This window comes from Salvia hispanica, chromosome 4 (genome assembly GCF_023119035.1).
Source record: "Salvia hispanica cultivar TCC Black 2014 chromosome 4, UniMelb_Shisp_WGS_1.0, whole genome shotgun sequence".
Taxonomy (NCBI): domain Eukaryota; kingdom Viridiplantae; phylum Streptophyta; class Magnoliopsida; order Lamiales; family Lamiaceae; genus Salvia; species Salvia hispanica.
In genome coordinates this window covers 17,123,965-17,130,405 of record NC_062968.1, presented here as the reverse complement: position 1 = coordinate 17,130,405, position 6,441 = coordinate 17,123,965, and the positions used below count along the sequence as shown (strand labels likewise).

Genomic DNA, 6,441 nt, shown 5'->3' with positions numbered 1-6,441 from the left:
TAAAGAAGCGGGGAAGAAAGGAGAAAACAACAAAACTCGACCATAGCTCAACATAAATGGAATAGCTCGAATAAAATCAGAGTATCAATTCAACAATTCGAAACGAATATTATCTCAACAATACTTGGAATAAAAGAAACAACATTCAGCGAAAGCATTCGAAGGAAGAATAATACTATGTATGAAGACATAATATATTCGAGATCTTTTATTTCTTATCTTCTTCACTTTTATGCTCAACACCCACCACGCTCGTCACAGCTCAACCTGCACATTTTTTAAAAGAAATGCAGGGCTGAGTACTTGATGCACTCAGTGGACTCATGCCGAAAACATTTTTATAAAAAGTACTTATCATGCCACCATTGAGTGTTCTCGGGGTTTAACTTAAAAAAAATGACCGAGACACTAAAATCATTTCCATTGTAAAATTCGACTGATCAGTCATTTTCCCATAGATGTCTACCATATCTGATCCATTGATGACAAGGAATGTGGCCACATTCCAAGTCACTAGACCGGCCGAATCAAAAGACGGCTCACGATCCCCATTGGTGTACACTAGCCTGAGTAGGGACTCACTCCCTAGTCAAACCCGAATTCGATTATCCATAGATGGCAAAAGCCACAGCAGATAGGTTCCATAGATAAAACAAAACACGGCATGACAAATATTCATTTTCACATAGAAATATACTTAGGGCATTGCCCTTATTTAAAAAAGAAAGCCCACCTCGTTCACTTAGCTCCTCAATCACTTTCTGCTCCAACCACAAATAACGTGCAAAGTTCACCCTTTGAAATAATATGATATGCTAAAATTAGACTTTACAAAATTACTTAATTTAAAATGCATGCATCCTACGTGTGTGCGCTCAAATTATTCCTCATTCTTTCACAGAGAAAATGTCACGCCTGCATTTTCTAAGGATACCAAATACGGTTGATCGCGACTAGGGGAGGGTTAAAGAAGCGGGAAAGAAAAGGGGAACAACGAAATATACACGACCAAAACAAAAGATTAACTAAGAAACTTAAAACAAACTCGAATACTTTCTCCACAAAACTAACTTCGAATAATAAGACCCAATGATAAAACAGTCCAAAGGAAATTTAGAATTTTAGCGGAAGCGTCAAGACATGGAAAAATGCCGAGTATGAAGACTCGACAAATCCAACAACCAAACAAGATATAATTTTCCAACAACTCTGCTCAACATCCTCCACGTCCATCGCCGCTCAATCTGCACATTAAGAAAAACAATATGCAGGGCTGAGTACTTGATGCACTCAGTGGACACATGCCAAAATACAGTTTGTCAAGCCATAAACGAGTGATCTTGGGGTTTTATTTAAATGAACCCAAGTACACTAAAAACATATTTTCCGTAAAGTTCGGTTGCGCAACCATTTTCCATCCACATCCACCATCACCATATCTGAACTACATGACAAGGATCGTGGCCACGAACCAAGTCACTAGACCGGCCAACTCCAATGAGATAGCGCACGATCTACTGGGTGTACACCAGTCCGAGCAGGGTTTGCGGCCCTACTGGGACCCGAATTCGTTAACATACATGGCATAGCCACTTCAGATAGGTTCATTCAAACACAAAACATGGCAAGACAAACATTTTTCACCTCCTTTCACATAACAAAATATTTAGGATATAGTCCTTATTTAAAACGAAAGCCCACCTCAAAAGCTTAGCTCCTCCTCAAACTTCCGGTCCCAACCTCAACAACGTGCAAAATTTCACCCTTTTCGAAATAACATGATATGCAAAAATCAGGCTTTGCTAAATAACTTAATTAAAGACAATGCATGATCCCTAGCGTGTACACAAATTATATTTTTTTTTCTTATCCTAGAAAAACCACATATCTCCAACTCATTCCACGATCAACTCGAAATTAAGAACTCTGGCTCATCAATTAACCAAAACAACATCTAACAAAAATATACTCCCTCCCGTCGGCATCAGTCTCACATACAAGAGACACTCATGAATTTAAAATAAAGTAGTTTCTCAACTTAAATTCCAATTAGCCCAAAACAAATCATGGCCCAATAAAAATATTAAATTTCCCCAACACGTAAACTAAAGAAAGGAAAGAACAGCAGCCCAAAATACTCCCTGTCACCACACCCCTGTCACCACACGTATATACACTTCTCAACACAAATGAACAAGAATAGTAACAATTAATAGATTTGTATATAAATACTCCCAATCCACCACGTATACTCCCTATCCCACATGTCAATGTATTACTAGTAATCTAGTATATTCCCAACTCAACCCATTTTAATAAAGGGATGGAATGAAAATAATTATATACTCCTTCTCTAAACCGTCGAATACTTCCTCTCCCTCTCTACTGTAATTCATGTTTTCTCTCTCTGTACTCTATTTATTCTGTTCTAAATTCACCAAATCATCTCTCAAACACCATGCTCATCTCTCTCCCTCTCTTTCTCACACAAATCAGAGATAACACAGAATGACCCCATCACTCTCGTTCCAAAAATTGGCGACGCCTAACGCCCTCCGTCGAAGACCAATCGACGCTGTCCGCCGCCACTCTAGGCAGTCAGCTCCTCCGTCGGCAGCGCCGTTTCTCACAACCACTAAGTCCCTCTCCCCTTTTTCCCAAGACTAAACTTTTACATTTATTTTTCTTATTTGTTCGATTCAAAAAATTTATTGGGCAGGCAAGGAATTTTCAGAAATTCTACAAGAGTCTAAGTCTGATTTCATGAACTACTATGATTATGTGAAAGCATGTCATAGAATTGAAAGCAGAGATTGTGGGTATACCTTCCGGAAGTAGCAACATTTGCAGAAGAGAAGGTATTGAAATATCACACACTCTTGGTTTCTCGTTCACACTGTGATGTCGAGAATTTATGTTATGGAATCAAAACTATAGAGATTTTTCGTATATAATGAAATGTGGAGATATTACCTTTTGGTAAAGAAGAATTTGGCTTTGCTGGAAAACAATGGCGGATGAAAACTTGAACTCACTGCTTGGTATGAGAATTTGGGGGCTGAAGGGAGGAAGAATATATGTCTGCGTATTTATCAAGATTTGCATTTGTTGGAGAAAAATCAGAGAGTGGAGAGAATTGCGGAAACCGCCGGAGAGTCGAAGAGTGGTAGTTATTTTGGCTGAAATTTGAATTAATGAAGAATTTGGGCTTCTCAAATAAATTCATTTACTAGGGATAATTGTGCTAAATAAAAAAATAGGCCCAATTATTTGATTTTGTTCCAAATACTTGAAAACAAAATTTCTATTTTTTTTTCATCAACGATACCCATCACAAACATCGATTTCTTACCTATCACGATTTGACACAACAACAACCGAATACTCCCAAAATTCCACTTCCATTGGCATTCCAAACAAAACAAGAGCGGTTTTAAAAAAAATTCAACGTCTTACGCTCACACGTGTTCAAAATAAATTTAACATAAAAAGGGTGTAAAAAAAAATGTGGGTGTTACATTCTTCCTACCTTCACGAAAAATTTCGTCCCGAAATTTACTTATGTCATTCAAACAATTCTGGGTTTTTCTCTTTCATTTTATCTTCCAACTCTTATTGAAACTCCTTAACACCATGATATTCCACAGAACCTTCATAGAAGCAAAAGACTTACTTTCCCAATTCTTGTACCTTCCAATCTAGGATAGCTTCAAGTTTCACTTCATAACTCAAATTTGGTTTCAAAATCATCATCTCCTCTTGATGAATTATGTGGTTAGGTCGAACACACACTTCCTTAATTGTGACACATGGAAAACATCGTGCACATTCCCAAAGCTTGGTGGTAGAGCCAATTTATACGCTACGGGACCTACTCTAACAAGAATCTCATAAGGTTCAATAAATCATGGTCTCAACTTACCTTTGACACCGAACCGTGTTATTCCTTTAAACGAAGCTACCTTCAGAAAAACTTCATTTCCAGTTTCAAATTGCAGATCATTTTTTTTAACATCAGCGTATGATTTCTGTCGATCCTGAGCTTCCATGATTCTCTCGCGAATTTGTCGAACAATCTCCATCATTTCTTCCAAAGAGTCTGGTCCCCGAACTCTTCTCTCACCCACTTCATCTCAGTAAAGTGGGAATTACATATTTCCCCATACAACGCCTCATATGGAGCCATGTTATTAGTCTCCTGGTAACTATTGTTTTAAGCGAACTCTATTAGTGGCAGCACTTCCTCTCAACCTACTTCTCGATCTAGCACTACGGCTCTCAACATATCCTCCAAAGTCTGTATTGTCCTCTCTGATTGTCCATTAGTCTGCGGGTGGAACGCAGTACTGAAATTCAACTTGGTGTCTAACTCTCGCTGCAGGCTCATCCAAAATCTAGATGTAAACTTCGAATCACGATCACATGTAATAGTCACCGGTACTCCATGTAAGCGTAAGATCTCTCGTACATACATCTTGGACAACTTATTAGCTCCATAAGTATCACGAACCGGCACAAAGTGGGCAGATTTGGTGAGACGATCAATAATCACCCAAATAACCGTGTTTCCTCGTTGAGATCTCGGTAATCCTGTCACGAAGTCCATTGCAATGTGCTCCCATTTCCATTCCGGAATCTAAAGTGGTTGTACTCTCCCATAGGGTCGTTGATGCAGAGCTTTCACTTATTGACATGCTAGACACCTCTCCACAAATGCCGCTACATGCTTTTTCATGTCATTCCATCAAAACTATCTCTTCATATCTTGATATATCTTGGTACTCCCCGGATGCGCAGTATACGGTGTTTCATGCACTTCCCTCATGATTTCATTTCTAAGTCCTTCGTCTCTAGGCACACACAACCTTCCCTTGAATGTGAGGTCATTATCCGCCTCCTCGTGAAAATTTTCTTGTTCTCTCGTCCTCACTTCCGCACGGATTTTCTCTAGTAAAGTATCGCATCTTTAAGATTCCACAGTTCTAACCCTTAGGTCGGGTTCCATCACCAAGGTGGCGATCCTTCCTTCCACTATCTTGGATGCTCTCGCTACCTCCAATCACATTTTACTGAACTCTCGTATCAAGTTTTCTTCATTCGTGAGAAAAGTGACCAATTGAGGTCAAAACTTTCTACTTAGGGCATCACCCACTGCATTCGCCTTTCTTGGGTGGTAATTTATACTACAATCCTAATCCTTTACCAACTTGAGCTATCTACGTTGGCGCATGTTCAAATCCTTTTATTCAAAGAAGTACTTGAGGCTTTTATAGTCTGTATATATATCTCACACCGAACTCCACAAAGATGATGTCTTTAAATTTTGAAAACAATGTACTAATACTGCCAATTCTAAGTCATGCGTCAGGTAGTTCAACTTATGTGCCCTTAACTGCTTTGATGCATACACCACTTCTGAACAATTAATGTCCCAAGTCCCAACCTAATTATTAAAACTCAAGAGGTTTAAACAAAAATACTCCTAGTCCCACAGCAAAACTTGAACAGAGGAAACAAGTAATTAAAAGAGTTTAACTTATATACTCCCAAACACTCACGTCTCCCTAACATCTCTCTCTCCATTTTTATCTTAAAAAGAACACACAATTTTATTAAAAAAAAACTCCCATCTCCTCACAAAATCCGAATTAGGAGACACCAAACTCTCTCCCTCAAATTCTCGTCTCCTTCTACCTCACTGCATACTCCTCCCTATCACATTGCAAAATAATTAAAAGAAAAGGAAATTAAGTACTGCAAACTTCCAGCCATGACAAACGCATCTGTCTCTCTCTCAAATTCTACAAACACAAACACCAATTCGCAATTTCCCACTCAAAACAGAAATTACAGATCCTAAATCAGCGCACACTCTCAACTCTATCTCACCATCTGCTGTCTCCGTTCACTAACTGCCGCCGCTGCCGTTCAATCTCCCCGTCGCCGAGCAGCACCAGGTAAGTCCCACCCCTTAAATTCATTCAGTTTTGGGTTTGATTTAAAGAATCCGGAGTTGATTAGGTTCACAACATACTTTTCAGAATAAAGATTGAAGCTTTACTATTAATGTGTTACTCAAAAAGATTTCAGCCGTGCTCTACTAAATTCATGAGTGTACTATTGAATTTGTGAGAATATGCCATGGAAAAAGACACGAAGAAAATCAGAATTTAGAGGACTATACCTTCCGGAGAAGCAAAACTTGCAGAAGCAGAGGATATTGAAAAACTCAGTGTCTCGGTTCAAGGTGTGATATCACAAGAAAATTGGCCATGGGATTAATACATGGAGGTTTTCATACTCATAGGGTTGAGGAAAAGATTACCTTTGCAGAAACGAAGAGGAACTGAACCGGGATGGCGTTGGAAACTGGCTGAGATTGTGGGAAGAGATATATATACAATTATGTGGAAATTTGGTTTGTTGTAGAGATTTTAGGGA

At 38.9% G+C, this 6,441-nt stretch overlaps 1 long non-coding RNA gene across 2 annotated transcripts; it reads right to left on the bottom strand.

The window, feature by feature from the left end:
- Positions 1–999: 999 nt before the first annotated feature.
- On the bottom strand, positions 1,000–6,441 carry LOC125219010. Of its 2 annotated transcripts, none has more exons than XR_007176055.1 (5): positions 6,185–6,441; positions 2,974–3,081; positions 2,826–2,896; positions 1,702–1,764; positions 1,000–1,244 (listed from the first exon to the last, which is right to left on the bottom strand). It is a non-coding gene; the product is annotated as an uncharacterized LOC125219010 (long non-coding RNA). The 2 variants fall into 2 exon arrangements; XR_007176056.1 differs by having other exon boundaries at positions 6,326–6,427.